The sequence below is a fragment of the Tupaia chinensis genome, unplaced genomic scaffold, assembly GCF_000334495.1.
Source record: "Tupaia chinensis unplaced genomic scaffold, TupChi_1.0 Scaffold000039_1, whole genome shotgun sequence".
NCBI classification, from domain to species: Eukaryota; Metazoa; Chordata; class Mammalia; order Scandentia; family Tupaiidae; genus Tupaia; species Tupaia belangeri.
Genome location: NW_006159494.1, coordinates 3,266,933 through 3,285,501, shown reverse-complemented (window position 1 = coordinate 3,285,501; position 18,569 = coordinate 3,266,933).

The window sequence follows — 18,569 nt, the reverse complement described above, 5'->3', positions numbered from 1 at the left end:
CTCTGCCTTACTTTTCTTCCAAATCTCTTAAGGATGTGAATGCTTGTGGGTAGCAAGGTCGTGTATCAAACCCCAACTGTTTAGGAGTCTGGAAAATGTAATCTTGGCTTTCCTGTCTCAAGGGTGCAGTAAGGCACAAGGGGTCCATAATGGAGTTGACTGTGCTAATCTGATATTGGTCACACTGGTTATGCTTTTTCTCTGTTACATTTGCAGCACACACTTTATGTGTTTTATGTCTTTTTTTATGAAGTCATTTGTCAGAGATATTCGAATTTCAATGTGGCCAAATTTAGCAGTATTAATTTATGAATTTTGCTTGTTGGCTCTTGTTAAGAAATCTTTCTTAGTGCAATATATATATTCTCCTTTAATTATTTCAGCTTTTTGTTCAGTGCAAGTGACAGATGTTGCGGCCTGACTTTATTTATTGTTATTAGTTTTAGTTTTAGGTTTTTTTTCCATAGGTTGTGTGTACTCACCAGAGAGAGACAGAGAAAGTGAAAAATCAATTCTCTCCAGTGGGATGGCCATACAACAATCCCTCTTTCTGGGATTTTGGGCTTGTATGCTCACATACCCAGCATGATTTTCAAGCTGCGGGGTCTGAGACTCAAATCAGAATTGGCCATGACCACCACTCCACTGCTGGCCCCATGACTATTTTGAAAAGTATATAATCCCTTGTCCACCACCTAGTTAAGTCTTCCCTAGTCACATGAAATGCCACTTTTATAATATACTAATGTTTCATACACATATTAGCTTGTTTCTAGACCTTATTCTGTTTCAAAGATTTATTTGTCTAGTCTTATGCATTAATTACCATACTATTATAATTCATCTTAATATTTGGAAGGGCAAATCATCCCTCTTTGTTCTTCTTTTTCGTAATTATCTTGGCTATTATTATACATTTACTTTTTCATATTATATTAGAATGAACTTGTCAAGTTTTATTAAAAATTCTTGAACATTTATTGTAATTGAATTAACTGTACAGATTAATTTGGAAAGTTTGATATTTATATTGAGTCTTCCAATCCAATATTATACTTTGCCACCTACCAAACTGACAAAGGCAAAAAAGGTAATTCATACTGCTGTCTTTAGTTTGGAGCAGGATGCAATATTCTACACTGGAGATCCTTTTTATAGATATCACGGAAAGACCTTGTATGTCTCTACATAACCTATACCAATTGTCTGAACTCTATGGAAGAGTGGAGGACATAAAAGCACTGAAAAGAGTTATGGACCCTAGAGGCAGTGTGGAAGGAGGGTGGGAGAGGGGAAGAATCTAGGGAAGGAAATCAGGGAGAAAAATAGAGAGGCAAGACATTTGTGGGACACAGTAATGGTTTATTATTTACCTGTCGATGATAACGTGTATAGTATCCTCAGCTAGGCTGGTCTGAGGTGTCTTTCATGTTGAGTAAATTTTCTTTGCAAGCCAAATGATGTGTAGAGATCCAATGTATTAAAAATAATAATAATTAAAAAATGAAAAAAAAAAGTAGATATCCCAAGCCTCCTTAAAATACATCTATACTTTGACCTGGCAATTTCACTTTTGGGAATTATGAGTTTCTGAGGCATCTTAAGGGATGTTTATGACTATGAAGGATTTTCTGTTGTTTAAATAAATTTTCAAAATGCTATCTTTTTCTTTCTTTCTTTTTTTTTTTTTTTTTTAAGAGAGAGCTCTTGCTTTAGGGTGCATATGGTTGCTGGAGACAGAGAGAGAGAGAAAATAAGAAATCACTCCCCAGGGGAAATGCTATGCCCAAATCCTTTCTCCTCTATTCTCCTCTTGGGATTTTAGGCACACATGCACAGGCTCCCAGCATGAGTTTCAAGCCACATGGTCAGCCATGTGGGAATCCAGTGCCTTAACCACTATGCTGGACCCCAAAATGCTGTCTTAAGTAAAGCCTTTAAGTGACAGAATTCAGAATTTAAATATGTTGCTATACATTGTAAACTTCAAGAGAACATAAGAAATAGTTTTCATCTACACTTATTTGATAAACCATTTTGTTTTTTTCTAAGAAGGTTCTTCAAGGGATTAGGACACCATGCAAAATAATTTGAGAGCTAGCAGCTTAATGATATTATGAAAACATGTAAAACTGAGTAATAAGTATGTTCATAATAACATTGAACATAATGACCAAGATAGTTAATACTCTAAATGTTTAGAAAGGGTAATGCTTACAAAAAAGGCATGCTCCATCAAGTTAATTGAATACTGTACCTAAATATCTTTAGGAAAATAATGCAGAAGAATGTTCACATTTCATAATGTGAAAACTTGGGCTATAAAAGTTTTAGTAAGATACTTTGGGGTACATAGATGCATAAAAATGTGTGGAAAGAGAATGATCAAAATGTGAATAGGTGTAATTGCTAACTTATGATTATCTGTGACTCTAACATCCCCTACCTTTACTTGTTTTTCCTTTATTCTAAGAAAAATGTAATTTTTAAAAAGTTAGTGAAAGTGAATTGTCTTTTATATTTCCACAAAGTAATGTATTATTCCCTTTCCTCTATTCCCTTTTTAGTTTTGGTCTCAATCAAATCCCATTCACACTGCAAATTGTTTTTAATTGTGATGATATTTAATAGTCTGTACAGTTGTCTTTACTCTTTCAAGGTGACATTTAATACATCAATTTTTAAGTCAGACTTTATCTTTGGTGCAGAAAATAATATGCTATTAAAGCATCTGTTGCATTTTAAAATGTGTATTTAGATAATATCTCTCCCATGAATTATTAACCTCCTAACTGAATAGGTTACATGAAATTTGAACACTTCTTAGTTCTGAGGACATTATGTCGTATGAATGGCAGGTTAACTAGGGCTTTGACTCTTGGACAGAATATATTGGGTCTTTGGAAAAGGAATGACACATTTTTGTGCAGAAAAACAGAAAAATAACATCATGACTTTTCTGATGACCCCATATAATTTGTAGTTCTTTCTGCTTTTCAGCACTGCTCATAAAAATGTAGGCTGCAGTGTGCAGCTCTTTGAAGAAATCACTAACCACCTCATTTTCTCTTTAAACTGGGCTCACAAGCCTGTTGTCACTGTTTTTGAACTTCCCACTTCAGCTTGCTTGTCCTCATTCTTACCCTAGTTCCTGATATTGCTGTCACCCCATGTCCCCCATCAATAGCAGCTAGTGTTTCAGATCCTTCCTACCACACTCCTCGTCTTCAAATGCTGTTCTATCCTGTCTTTCATTACCAAGAAAAATTTCACTCAGTTTCTCTGAGCCTTTGAAAGTCAATCTAATAAACGTCTCTGTGGTCGTATCTTAGTACTTCTAAGGTTAGTCTCAATAACTGGTAGTGACTCTCAGGAAAACCGTGGGGGGTTACCAACTGTTAGCATCAGGACCATATCTTAGATCCCAAAGACCTGAGAAGAAGGAAACCTCTGCATCATGGATTCAGTCTGCTACTCTCTTTTATTTTTCCTTATTTTTTTGAGAGTTTTTTGATATAGGGCATGCACGCTCACCAGAAAGACGGAGAGAGACAGAGAGACAGAAAGCGAGAAACCCCCCCCCCCCCCGGGGGGGATGGCCATGCTGTAATCTCTTCTCCTTCATTCTCCCCTTGGGATCTTGGGCACGATGCACGCACTCGCGCCCGGCGTGAGTTTAAGCCACCGGTCTGGGACTCAAACTGCGGTCGACTACATGGGAGTCCAGCGACATAGCCATTATACCAACTGCTGATCCCATTACTCTCTTTTCTTTAACTTGGGTTTCTTCACTCTTTCAGGAATCAGGTCAGAGGCCAAGAGGATGTCCCTGATTCAAAGAGTAGCAGGACCAGGGGCCAGACAGTGGGCCAGAGTAATATAACTGTGCCTTCATGGGAAGGTCTCCAGTTCTTATCCTGGGGTCTTCCCATACACACTGGGTGCCTGAGACCCAGGCTGGGTGAAGATGAGGGTACATCGTGGTGTGTGGACCCTCTTGGAGTGCCTGTTGATTTGTGTTTCTGCTCTTTCTCATGGAAGAAATAAACTTAGAGAGAGTGAGTAGTAGGGCCAATGGCCCAGAATAGAGAAACTGCATAGCACCATAAGCTTTTGGGTATAGATGTGAAATACAATAGCTAATTACGTTGGTATTGGGTAAAGAGCTCCAACCAGAAAGGATCCTGTGGCTCATATAGATGAGTTTGGATTTTTTAAAAAAAATTATTTATTTTTATATATTTGCATTTAATCACATTTCTTCACAGTGTACAACATTTCTTTTTCTAGCATGAATACTATGCATGTCAGTCAGGACAAAGATATTACTACATACATTACCATTAACAAACAGCTTCTCATTTTCTGTCACTCAAATATACTTTTACTTTTTTCTTTGCCCTTCTCCTCCCTCCCTTCCATACTAAACTTTTTTTTTTCACATTTTATTGATTCACAAAAGATCTTAAACTAAAAGTATGGACAAAGCTAAAATCTAGGGACAAGTGCACTGTAATTTTCTTCTGAAACATTTTTCTCTCTCTCCATTCCCCCTTTTACTAGAGAGGTATAAACTAACTTAATTGCAAAAAAAAAAAAAAAATAGATTAGTCTCAAGTTGGTCTGTTATTTGCACAAAGCCCCATAAAAATTCAAATTCTGATGAAAGGCAACAGATATTATTGTATTATTGAACTTATGCAAATAACCATTCTGCCACAGAATAAGAATGCTTACAAATATTTTCCAATTGCAAAGGGGTCAGGAAGGGAGAAAAGTTTACGTTTCAATTTAAAAAAAACTAACAAATTGCTGAACCTATCAATTACTCATAAGAGAAACCCAATTCCTTAAATCTGGAAGACAAAGCATAGGAGAAAATCAGTAATGTTTTAAAAAAAGTCCTAGAATTCTATTTCACCAGTTCAGTCTCATGTAATGTCTCTTTTATTAAATTTGCAGTGTTACTGTGATCTGATCTTTCCATTTAAATCCTGGAAGTTAACATTCAACATTTTTATTGATATTTCTGAACTTGTCCCTACCATTAAGTTGGCCTTTTTCTTGGTCAATTGAGTTTGAATTTTAAACAGAGGGGTCCACTGACCTTTTAAACAGCCAAATAGTTTGGTTGTATTTATATAGCAGAAAGATCTGGTGAGATACAATGAAATAGAGGGGAGTAAGATCGGAGGCTGAGTATTAAGGATCTGAAACTTGAGAAAATCAATTATAAGGATAATGAAGACTTGATGTTTGGACCAAGACCAAGAAATGTTACAGTTGAAAAAAAAAAAGGTTGGTTGGGGGCTTGAGAAAGAAGTTGGCAAAGAACAGAAATCCAAATCCAAATTGCTTAGGACAAAAATGAATCCATTGGCTCATGGAAATTAAAAGTTTTTATGTCATCATTAGTGACAGTGTCTTTGTATGTATCATCATAAAATATGTCACCACTACTCCTTTAGGATTCAGAAATTTATGTGTCATTTTATGAATCTAAAATTATATAAAGTTACATTTCAAAATTCTACTATTTAAGACTAGGAGTAGTATCACCCTTAACTTCTCTATATTAAGACCACCATATGTTAGCTTCCATGTGTTAATATATCATCTTTACCCTTTCTATGTAAACACTTGGTTACCCCAAACCCTGATGTGATTTAAGGATAGGTAAACATGTTAAAAACTCCCACTGCTATGACAACATTCTATTCCACCTTCTTTTTGCTTTATATCTGAGGATACTTAAAAATAACACATGAAAAAGGGTAATTAAAATATGAGTTTATTTTGGTGCAAAAAATTTTAAAAATCCACACATAGTTTCTTTCTTTCTTTTTTTTTTTTTTTTTGAGAGAGTTTTTTTTTGCTATAGGGCACATGCACTTGTCAGAGAGACAGAGAAAGACAGACAAAAAACCGAGAAATAACCCCCTAAGGGGGTGGCCACACCACAGTCCCCTCTCCTCTATTTTCTTCTTGGGACTTTGGGCAAATATGTACACACGCCCAGCATGAGTTTCAAGCCACTGGGTCCAGGACTCAAACCTTGGCCCTGTGTGAGTCCAGTGACATAACTATTATACCATCTGCTGATTCTAGTTTTTTCATAATATACATTTTTTGGTAAACTTTTAGAAGACCTTTTGTATTTTGATATTGCTGTTTAATATTTTAGGAGTTTTAGCATTCATCAAATAGAACAGAAGACAAACAATAAAAATAGTTTTTTCCTTTATTCCTCTTCATTAGTAAGTAGTTCTGTATCCTAATGGCAAGTACTATTTTTTCCCCCTCAAGACTAGAGGGCATGTGAGCATGATAGAAAAGGAGAGAGAGGCAGAAATAAAGCAACTCCAGTGAGGCTTGTTATGCTACCGTCCTTTTTCTTTCTTTTATCCATCTAGTCAGGATCTTGGACTCATTCACACTCAACTGCAGTTATGTTTTTTAATCTACCAGTGATGGAATTTGAACCACAGTTAACCAACTGGGATTTGCATCCCTGTGCCCAGTGCATGACCACAGAGCCATGGATCTGGCCTCTAATGATAATACTCAAAGAACCCATCTTAGAATACTCATTCTAAAGTGCCTCCTTATCGTCTTACTTATCTGTCTCATTTTGCCTTGGTTTGTCTTCCTTATAAAACACACTTTGCTTTAAAGCCACTCTGTTTCCTGTGTTCTGGCTATTTTATGTTTTTTTCTATTAGAATACTACCTTCAAGAGAACTTGCACTTTCTTTCTTTTGTAACTTCTGGGGTCCTCAGCACCTGGATAAACAAACACATCATCCAGAAATACCTGCTGAATAAAGGGGATGCTATTCTGCACTTACCTCTCTAACATGCTTAAGTTATATTTTCATTTTTTGGATTCCCTTTTCAATGCTGCATGTATATTTCTGTCTTTGGACATTTGCACTAACTTTCCCTGCTCCTTGGACTAACTCTGCCCTAGATATACCCTTTTTTCAAATATTTGCATAAATAAGATCTCCATGAGACATATCTATTTAAATCTACAAGCCCCTTCCTATACAAGGAATCAAGCCATAAATGCTTTGTCTTTATGGGTTTGCCTTCCCTTCATGGTCTGTATCTTCAAACAGCGTAGACAATATACTTACTCAATATGTACTAGGTGCCTTCTGTTTATCCTTCCAGATCCACCCCTCACACCTCTGTGCTCTATAACCCACATGTTCTCAGCAGGATCATCAAGCACTGAGTTCTTGACCCAGGTTCCTATATGCTGTCTCCTGGTTTCCATTTTGGCTTCTTCTGCCATCACTATTCTACTACTTGTTTCTCTACACTGTCATGGAAGCTCTTCGAGACCAAAAATGTCTGCCTGCTGTTCACTGATGCATCTGATGTGCCCCCAATAGCCTTTGATACATAAAAGATGCTCAATATAATTTGCTGAATGTTTAATGATGCTTGACTCTGGTCTGATGAAAATATAGGTTTAACCCATTTATGCTATCCCTCATCTTTATTTCCCTCACCTTCATAGTTTTGATAATTATATTAATTATTCTCTTGACTTTTTAACCTTAAAGAATGTTCTTAAAGGCTTGTTTTGATTGTTGTTGTTTTAGAAAACTTAGCGTCTTTGGATTTCCTACATCTAAAATACGAGGATTGGAACAGTTATCATCCCCTCCACCTCCTCTTCTATTCGTTTCACTTCTTATAATATGAGGTTCAATAATGTATCTTTTGTGTCTTAAACTCTGCATTCATTTACTTGGGTTACCACAGATTGGGTGGTTTAAACCACAGAAACATCTCTCTCATAGTCCTGCCATGGTAACATTTGTGGGGCATTCCTTTATGAACAGTACCCATTCCCTTAATGTCTACAATATCACCTTTCTCATAGATTCGCATATATGTTGCCAAAGGAACCACTCCATGTTTTCTAAAAGGCCTGAAGAGTATGTATTGGTGCCTCTCCTCTTTCCCCTTGTGTTCGTCATTTTGGTTAATAACTGGAAGATGGCAGTTCTCCCTGGTGTCTCTTGATGAGTCCAAATTTCTTTTTTATGCGTGGCCATCATTCAGATTGCATTAGGGCCCGTCTTTACAGCCTCATCCTAATGTAACCATCTGTTTAAAGGCCCTGTCTCCAAACGAAGTGACAATCTGAGGGCCTGGAGGTTAGGGCTTCACTGTGGATTTTTGTGTGGGCAGGGAGTAGAGGGGCAAAATTCAACCTCCAACAAGCCCCAATGAATTCTTCTGTGTTTTGTTTACAGTTTGGTTCTAAACGTTGAAGGCCGACATACAGGGTATACATTGCGTACGTACAGTGTGTGTATTGAAGACGAACTCTATTCAAGGCCCTTTCAAATTGCATGTCAGAATGGCATCCTCTTTGTATTGCTGGAAAGGGGATATGCCTAGAGTCTCAGGAATGAATTATTTTCTCACATTCCAAAGCCATGCAAGTTGTTTCATATTCGAAATGCCTTTCCTATTCAGTCTCAGGATTTGTGTGGCACACAGAATATGCTATGTATAATGCGATTTCCCTTCAACATTATGTGAACATTATCCTGTTTTTTCCTGACATCCAGGACTTCAATTTAGATAGATTTGATTTTTTTTTTTTTAAAGTGAACTATTTCCTCTCCCTCTCGAGCTTTAGAATAATTTGTTCCTCTTGGCAGTAGTCAAATTTCACAGGGTCGAGTCAGGCTTAAAGAGTTGTGTGTTTCGTCAGTACCGGGAAATTCTATTCCATTCTGTCCTTTCTAGATGTATGTTACCTTAATGGATTTTTGTCCTCTCCACGTCTTTTAACTTTTCTATTGTATTTTGTGTTTCTCTATGTTTTTGCTTTATCTTCTGATAGATTTTCTTATTTCATAATCTTTGTATTGAGTTTTATATTTTATGTACTGTATTTTAAATTTCAAAGAGGAGTTTCTTGTGTAGCTGTATCTGCTTCATAGCTGTCTTTTCATAAGAAAAATATAATTTAAGCATTGATATTGATTATTTCCTGTCAGTATCAATAATGAAACTCCTTGGGTGGCCCCACAGTGCAGTGGTTAAACCTTTTGCATTGGGATCCTACATGGTCAGTCACAGTTTGAATCTTAGTCTCAGTGGCCTGAAAAACACACTGAGTGTGTATACTTGTCCAAAATCCTTATGGGATGGAGAAATAAAAGAAAAAGAATTGTGGTGTGACCATGCCTCTTTGGAAGGGCTTTCTCTTTCTCTCTCTCTCTTTGGTGAACCTGTGTTCCCTGTAACAAATAAACCAAAATGAAACAAATGTAAAACTCCTTCTTGTAGCATGAAAGTAAATTAGCATACTTACAGTCTCTTATTTTTCCTCTATTTCTCTTTTTTTTTCTTTTTTTTTTTGGAGAGGTTTTCGCTATAGGGTTCATGCGCTTGCCAGAAAGACAGAGACACAGAGAGATAGAAAGGAAGAAATCCCTCCTCAGGGAAGATAGCCACGCCACAGTCCCTTCTCCTGCATTCTCCTCTCGGGATCTTGGACATGCACAAACACGCGCCCGGCGTGAGTTTAAGCCCCCGGGTCCGGGACTTGAACTGCAGTCAACTACATGGGAGTCCAGCGACATAGCCATTACGCTAACTACTGGTCCCCTATTTCTCTTTTTTAATATCATAAAAATTTGGAAAATTTGACTGTTTATCAATGTTACTTTAAAACCTCTTCTTTTTTGGAGTGAGAGGAGAGAGTATAGGTACTCACCAGAGAGGAACAGAAAGAGAGGGAGAGAGTACTCCCCTCCAATGAGGTGAGGTTTGGAATTTAGGGCACGCATGCATGGTGTGTTTCTGAAGGCTTTGGGGCTGGGATTCAAACTGCAGTTGGTCCTGCAGGATCCAACTCTCTTAACCAGTAGGCTACACACTTTTTAAAGGTATTTTATACAAGCATCTTCTTTCAGAGTCACGCAAGGGCACAGCAGTAAGATAACACTATGACGTTGGATCCATATGGGAGAGTGTTAAATCTGTGTCCCAAGTGTCCTTGTACCTGGTACTATGCATACAAGTCCCCCATGATCCAGAGTGGCTGAGGTTGGAGGTGCCTTGTGCCATGAAGACTCTATTGGTGGTGCCTGTTTTTCTCTCATGGAAGAAATAAATAAACTTTAAAAAATATATTCTTCAAATACTATATATGATATGCATAATAAAATATGAGATCTCATTCCATAGTATGAAAAAATTCCAATATGTGTCACACTTTTTAATTTATTCATCTGTTCTTGGACATTTGGGCTGATTCCATGTCTTAACAATTGTGAATAATGCTACAATAAACATAGATGTGAAAGTGTTTTTCCAACTGAGTGTATTACTATCCTTTGGGTAGATACCCAGGAGTGGAATTGCTGGATCCTATGGTAGTTCTATTTGCAGGTCTTTGAGGAACCTCCATATTGTTCTCCATAGTAACTATACTAATTTACATTCCCACCAACAGCATAGGAGAGCTCTCTTTTCACTGCGGTCTTGTTAGCAGTTATCATTTTAAATTTTTTTAATCTTAGCCATTCTGACTGGGGTTAGGTGATCATGAACACAAAAATGGAAATGATCTTTTAATGATAATGTGTATGGTCATATTTTTAACTGGACTAATATAGAGTGTATTCATGCTGGGAAAATTCATTTTGTTTGCTGTAAAGATATATACTGATTGAATGTAGAAAAATAGAAATAGAAAAGAAAATGAGATTTTTAGATTCTACATTTTACTATTTTCAGAGCTATCAGTTTTTATTATAGTATATATTTATTGTTTTTGGTTATTTATGTTGACTTTTCCCCCATTATTTGAGAATAGTTTTTTTTTTTCAGAAAAATTATAGATTCTGTCCTGAGTCTTTGCGTATATGACTGCTTTTCCATTGCTTTTACAACTGAATGACAAAGTGTCTGGCTTTAGAATTCTTGGCTCATGATAATTTTCACACAGTAATTTGCTCCATGGCAATTAGAGGTGCTAAAAAGAAATGGGAGTCCAGCCTTTTTTTTTTTTTTCCTTTTTTGTAGATTCCTGGGTGCTTATATTATTATTTCTTTTTTCATTCTTGAAGGAAAAAAATGACTAGGATAAATCTAAATGTTAGTTTCCTTGATGAACATTCTTTTCTTAATATTCTGCCCTACAAACCTGCAGGTATAGTTCTACAGCATATGAAAATATACTTTTATGTAGTTGATTGCTTTTGTAATATTGATTCTGATATGTACTGCCACACTGACTATCCATATTTAAATTATGAGCTATTCTTCATAATCTCTTGAGTCACCAGTAAAGTCATGACACATTTTTGCATGAAAAACATAGAAAATATATCACGACTGTCCTGATGACCTAATATTTTCTTCTTTATGATTGCTTTATAATTTCTTTGCATTTTTAGTAGAATTTCTCAACCTCATAAGTTTATAATCTACACTAGCATATAGTTTATTTCTTCCAATACCTCTTAAACTGATTATAGAATAGTTCACCTATATTCTTTCCTTACAATGACTTCTCAGTTTTCATTTCAGTCTCTTTTTTGTTCACATCATCTTTTTCACATTATCTTTCATCTTTGGCTTTAGAGTTATCATTCTTTACCTTCCTCAAGAGGATGAAATGGATGTCCTCTAGAGTAAATAATATTCAAAACTATGTTCTGTCTCTGTTTTGTGTGCTTTATGTTTCTTTCTCTTTTATGCTGCTACTTTTATTTTTTAGGCTTCATTGTTATTTCTGTGTTTTTCATCTTCAAATGAGAAAAGATCTATTTTCTCTTGATATTTGTTCTAGGATGAGTAACCTCGCTTTGGGTTCCAGAGTTAGTCCAATACAAGTTGTTCATATTCTCTTACACCAGTATCCTCCACTGAAAAGTCGTGGCTCTCCTTCAGTGTGGTGTGGGCTTTGGGAAGGATCTGGGTCATGAGCATTCCCAGTAGAAAATGCCATTTTTGTAAATATTCTTCTCCTCTAGGGTGCTGAAACTGCTTTACTGGTACTTATTGTCAATCCTGGGGGCAATTAATTCTGAAAATATGTGAGACAAATTACAAAGGCCCCCAAACCCCATTTCTCTTTATCTAAGGGATGTAGATAGGGATCTTATTTTTCCTCCCTCTTACTGTTTCCTGTAACACTGCAAATGTTCCACTGGAGTAGGAATTATAAATTATTTGTGGGCAACATCTGGAAGGTTTGCTAGAAGTTGGTAACAGCTCCCTCAACACCCTGCATCCCTCATTTCTGGGACTAATGCTTATTTTTCTTGTTGTTGTGTTTGTTATATGTATATGACCATTGAGAAGTTTGTAAATCCCTTTGAGTCTCAGGATAAATCAATCAGTTAAGTTATTCATAAAAGTATGAAAAGTTCAGGGATAATTTACAACCCAGGAGAAATTTATAAGTGATTTGCAAGTTGGGAAAATTATGATATGTTCCTCCAAAGTTTGGTGTGATGAATCAGCAGGTGGAGTGGTGGGTAAGGTGCTGGACTCTCACTTGGCCAACTGTGGTTTGAGTCCTGGACCTGGTGACTTTCTTTCTCACTTTTCCTCTCTGTGTGTCTCTCTCTGGTGTGTATATGTCTTCTACATAAAATTAAAAGATAGTAATAATAAATGAAGTTAAATAAATATATATATTTTTTAAATTGGAATAGTGGTTAAGTCACTGGACTCCCACATGGTCAACTGTGGTTTGAGTCCTGGACCCAGTGGTTTGGAAATCATACTGGTCATGTACATGTGGGCATGCCCAAGATCCCAGGAATAGAATGGAGAAGGGATTGTGGTGTGGCCATCCTGCCTGGAGGATGATTTCTTACTTTTCTCCTCACTGTGGTTGTCTTTCTCTCTATGGCAAGCACATATACCCTAAGGCAAAAACCTCTTAAAAATAAAAAAAAAAAACCAAACCTTAAATAAATACATAAAAGTTTGCTGTGAGAATCAAGCAAGACTAATCCAGTGCTGCAAATAGCAAACTCCCAAGAAATCGTAGCTCTTCTCATCCACAGTGAGCATTATTACTTTGGATGTTTATGCCATTTCATCAGCTTTTGTCTATTGGAATCGCCATTGTTTATGGAAATCCACATTTAAGATATGAATGCCTGGGGACAGCAGGTGGTGTGGGGGTTAAGACATTGGATTTCCACATGGCTGATCAGGTTCAAGTCCAGGACTTGGTGGCTTGAAATCACTCTGAATGTATATGCATGCGTGCCCAAATTCCTGAGAGGAGAATGGAGAAGAAGAAATTGCAGTATGGCCATCTTCTGGGGAGGGGAGATTGGGAATGCTTTCTAACTTTCCCCCTCTTTCTATCTGGGGAGTGCACGTGCCCTGTGGCAAAAAACTAAAAATAAAATATGCAATTTCCTTTGTTGTTGATAGACCACCTCTAAATTAAAATGCCCTCTGTATAAGGCTTGGAAGGGATTCAAGGTTAAGGTTATCTTTGGATAGCATGGTTTCCATGAAGGAAACAAATATATTCTTTCATCTGTAACTGGTTTGCCCTACCTATCTCACATCAATAAAAGATCACTGAAGATAGCTGATGACTAGAGATTTATTAAATTATATGCACACATTTTCAAGGGTAAAGTAAGAGATTTCAATGGAATCTAAAATAAATCTGCTCACATGCCAAAAATGGTGATGCTCTACTTCAATCTCCGTTTTCATTTATTATGTGGACATATTTTTATGAGCAGATCCATTTCTTATCTACTATTTGATTACCCAGGGTTCATATATAAAAGACAGGATAATGCTTAATTATTTTCTTTCACCAATTTTTAAGATAATGAATTAGTTTCCTATCTTCCTTCAAAGGTGAACAATTATCTTTTTTGCATATTATTATAAATTCCTGATTTGAAATATAATTTTGGAGAACTTCAATCCATTGCATTCTTACTGATGATCATGTTGCAGAAAAACCAGAAGCCGGAAGTGAAACAGCACTTGGAGAAATAGGAGAACTTCATAACCTTTATTACGCTGGTGGGTAGAAGAAGCTAGCACTCTAATCTCTGTCCCGTCCACTGGGTTTACATTCTCTTTATAGGGACAGCTGACAAGGGGGGCTGGGTGGGCTCGAATGAGCAAGCTTTAGGCAAGAGCTGGTTGCTATGCTGAAGCAAGTCATGGGGGGTGCTTGGTTAGATAAGGGGAAGGATTATAGCAGCTCTGGGGAAAGGGCCTCCTGCCCAAGGCTGGAAAGTGCCTCCTGTTTGGGACTGATAGCTGCGAGGCTGGTGGCTGCCCAGAAAATGGTTTTCACTTCATTTTCTACCTCATTTCCCCCTCTTGAACCTCCTCAACTTATTTGTTTAGGAGGATCAATGAACAGGCAGGCGATAAATATAGATCCAGGCAGAGTACCCAAGTATCTGATTGAGGCAATGCAAGCAGTTTACAGAAACAGAACAGCATTTGGATATTACGAATAGTCTGGAAACATTTAGGACAGTCCATGTGTGTTTTTCAGGGAGACGCATCCTCAGTCTTCTGCGGTGCATAGATTGGTCAGCTTCCAGAGTGACCAAAGTGGGGCTGTAGTCCTCTCAGGTCTCTAGGGTCATGGCTTGCATTTTCCAGATGGTCAAACCTAGACTATAAAGCAAAGCCTGGCCAACTCTGAAAGACCGGCCAGATACAAAAGAAGGCGTCCTGCTAACAATGAGTCAAAATGGTTATGATTTACCTAGTATGAAGATACTATGCCAGGGACAGGATGTAGGAAGAGTTCTGTTATCAAATAGGCCACAATTATCTGTCAGTATTTGTGGGCATTACTTAACCCAGACCCTGTGGAAGAGTTTTTGGAAACAGGACAAAGCAGTTAGACTTCTGTCCTCAGTTCCCCCTTGTTGGCCAAATATTTTTTCTCTGAATTCATGTGTCCCATGGTGCTAGGAAGGCTCATTCCTAGGGATTGTCCTCAATTATCCATTGTTACAGGCAGTAGAGTCCTTGGGGAGGACATTTCTGATTGATTCAATAGCTAATTATCTCTGGGGAGGGGAAAGAGACAGGCCTTAAAGTTTGGAGTAGATGTATGCCATGGGCTATCTACATGTTTTTACCATGATTTTTGGTCTCCTGTTATTTTTTCATTTTGAAATAATTCAGCCATCTTAGTTTAGGACAAAAATCTTACCACACAAAACCTCTATATCGAAATATTTTCTTTCTTTTTAATCCAACTCTTTTTTTGTTATAAATTTGTCTTTGGAAATAATTGTTATCTCCAATCAATTAGATAGAAATTATTAGTTTAAAGAACACATTTTGTTTGTGCCTTAGGCTTGTCAAAGCCTATCTTTTGGTTTTTCCTAGCCTGGGAAATCTGACACCTCTGGAAAGGCCATCTAGCTTATCACTTTGTAGGTAGGACTTTGCATCAGTTTATGGATATGTATTTTACAAACAAAATCTTATGTACCAAATTTCCCAATATAGAAGAAAACAATCTTATTGACCACAGTCTAAGATTTTAGTCATTTGAAAAACTTTTTAGAACGGCATCAAACAAACCAACTAACCTTGAGGAAAAAGCTCTAAGCACTCTAGGAATGAAAAAGGGTCAACTCAGTGTTCGTTGGCACCAGAGTTTGCTAGGCTCATTTCAGGGCTACAAGGTCACCACAGGCTGTATGTGTGTTTTCAAGTTTTGAACATGTCCATTATTTTATTTTACAATTTATGACATACATATACACATTAAAAACATTGATCTCATTGGTCCCTGAGATGTTTTCCTGACAAGAGAAATGGGTATGGTAAAGTAGGGTCTTGGTGATACCTCAGCCCTGTGGGGTGGTGTGGATACCTGAATCTAAAAGGCAGGCCCAGATTAGAAGCTCCCAAAAGTAATAAAACACGCTATCCACAGAAGAAATACAAACCCTAGTAAAATGTTTTTTTTTTTTTTTCTTCCCCAGGTGTTGTCTATTTGGGTTACAGGTAGGGGAGGTCAGACTTCTGGGACTGACTGCAAAACCACAGACTCTGACCCCCTTGTCTGGCATGAAGCTATAGGGCCCACTATTAAGATGTAATTTCTTGTCTTTAAGGAACAATTTCATAACCAGCATAGAGGGTTTTTCACAAGAGCCAGTCATTGATTGATATATGGGAACTGATCTGGGTGTCCCTGGCTGCTGCTTGAGATGCCCGTAATGACCTTCCCAACTGCCTGCACTTGCCCAGGGTCCAGTGACCCAGAGGCTGGCCATCCTGTGAAGGTGGGTCATTCTGTTTCACAAAGGGTCTTCAGCTTACTCCTCAATAACTTTGTTCCATAGTCCTCTCCTTCCTCAAAGGCTTCTCTGAAATGCTTAAGCATACATTTCAATGGGTTTTAATAGAACTAGTTTGACCACCTATGGTAACTCAGGAGCTTGGAAAGGCAGTTACTGTTTCTGCGTGCATGCCTGCTCCCTGCTGTTATTCCAGCCTGGAGATTTGCTCAGCTCTGCCTGGGCTGCTACTATTGCCTAGAGCTGTGAGCAGAGCAGGATTATGGCGCAAGCAGAGCCGAGCAGAACAAGGGAGCCAGCGGAGCTAGTGTGCACAGCTGCATGCACCCATGAGCCCTGGTGTGCTCTGTCCACTTCACCCATGCACTCTAGGCGAGTCTCGTTGGGTTCCTTGAAAATTAAAAACACCACAGTGCAGTGAAAACCTCAATGCTTTCCAAGTAAATCAAAGCCACGAGGAATTTCTGGAACCAACTCTATCCACTAGGGGCCACTGACATTAGTCCCAGGAGAAACAAAAGAGCTAGTACAATGAGAAACACAATGACAAGAGGATCTGGAGTATACAGCCCCAGGGACCATGGGTATAACATCCACGATCCCTTAGGAGCTTCTCTGATCTCCTGTCACAGGCTGAAGGAAAGGGCCATGAGTACATGTGAGTGAGTGCACCAAGAGGGAGAATTCTGTGGGGGCTTGTGTCCAGAAAAACTGCCACCACAAAGATCTCCAACTGTCAAAGGCTTTTGACACCCAGGCAGCACGGCCTACAGCTGGACTGATGAGACTGCTGATACTGAAGTCAAAAGACTTCAGAGGCCAGACCGGACTGTCTGAGTTTTTGGACTTCATATTTTTCTATGGGAGTTGCCTTGGAATTGGCTTCCTTGCACACTTTTGGCAAGGGTTAAAATAACCCACCTTAGCTTCAGATCTCTAAAGCAATGACACTGTTCTCCAGCGAGAGGACAGAGGTATTTAACTTGAAGTGGGAGTTGGTGTTTGGGACCCAACCAAGAGAGGGACAGATTTTCTAAACAGACAGATTGAGTGCTGAGGAAACAATACAGACAATTCCAGCAACATCTTGGTGGAACTTGAGTAGAGACTAATTCAGTTTTGTCCAGTTGGCCCTGAGCCAGCCTCGTACACCCTAGACAGCCAATAATCAAAAGGAGTAAAGAAAAAGAGAGGAGAGAAGAAGAGAAGAGACTCTGGAGGTTTTTTTCGGGCTTCCGAGGAGAGGGTGACGGGCAGTTGTTGGGAGGAACTCCTATCTGAGTTGTTGTGGACATAAGGGCATGCCTGCCATGGGCTAAGGTGTCCCGCCTCTGATCCTATAACCCTCCTATGTGTGGTGACACAACAGACAAGGGATGGGGAGATCACTTATCACAACAAGACCATTCAGATGTCCGCTTGACCATGCCCTTTGTGGGACCTTAGGGCGCCTCTTAGCTTTTGTAACTGGTTATAAATCTACCGTTGGATTGAGCGGGCAGGGAAGGTCACTGATCCCCTCCACCCCCAGCATCGATTTTACCTTCTGGCTATATGAGACCTCCATGAAACTGCAGGTTATGACCCACTCGGACTTCATAGCTGAAGCCATGGAGACAAAAACCACATTCACCACTCACACATTCATTCTGAAGTTATACATTCCCTCCTATTAAGGAAATCCTGCCTGATGGTCTTGAGTTGGAGGTATCTGGAGGAGGGGGATCAGTCTTCCCCACTTACTCAGTAACTGTTGGAGAGTGATCAGTTCTCTTCATTTATCCTTTGGGGTAGGCCTGCCTAGAGTCCATAGACTCACAGAGTTCCCGGGAACTTACCAGATTCCAGATGTCACCAAAATATCCTAGGTAAATTTGATCCTTTTCTCCCAGGATTCCGTGTGGCTGTGGCTGTGATGTGGCTCCTTGGGCAGCTGCCTTGAGCAGGAGAAACCCAGAAACTGCCTGGTGGTATGCTTTTCTCTCTGAGTCAGGGCAGCTGCTCCAGGAAAAGTCACTTTTTGGTCACCAGTGATTGAATGGGCCAGCCTCATTTTGCTTCCTAGCCAATGCACCAAAATTGTTGCAGAAAAGCCATAGGCCAGAAGTGAAATAGCACTCAGAGAAATAGGAGAACTTCATAACCTTTATTACACTGAAAGGCATGGAGGACCTAACACTCTAATCTCCAGCCCCATCCACTGGGCTTACATTCTTTTTATAGGGACTATTGAAAAGAAGGGCTGGGGTGGGC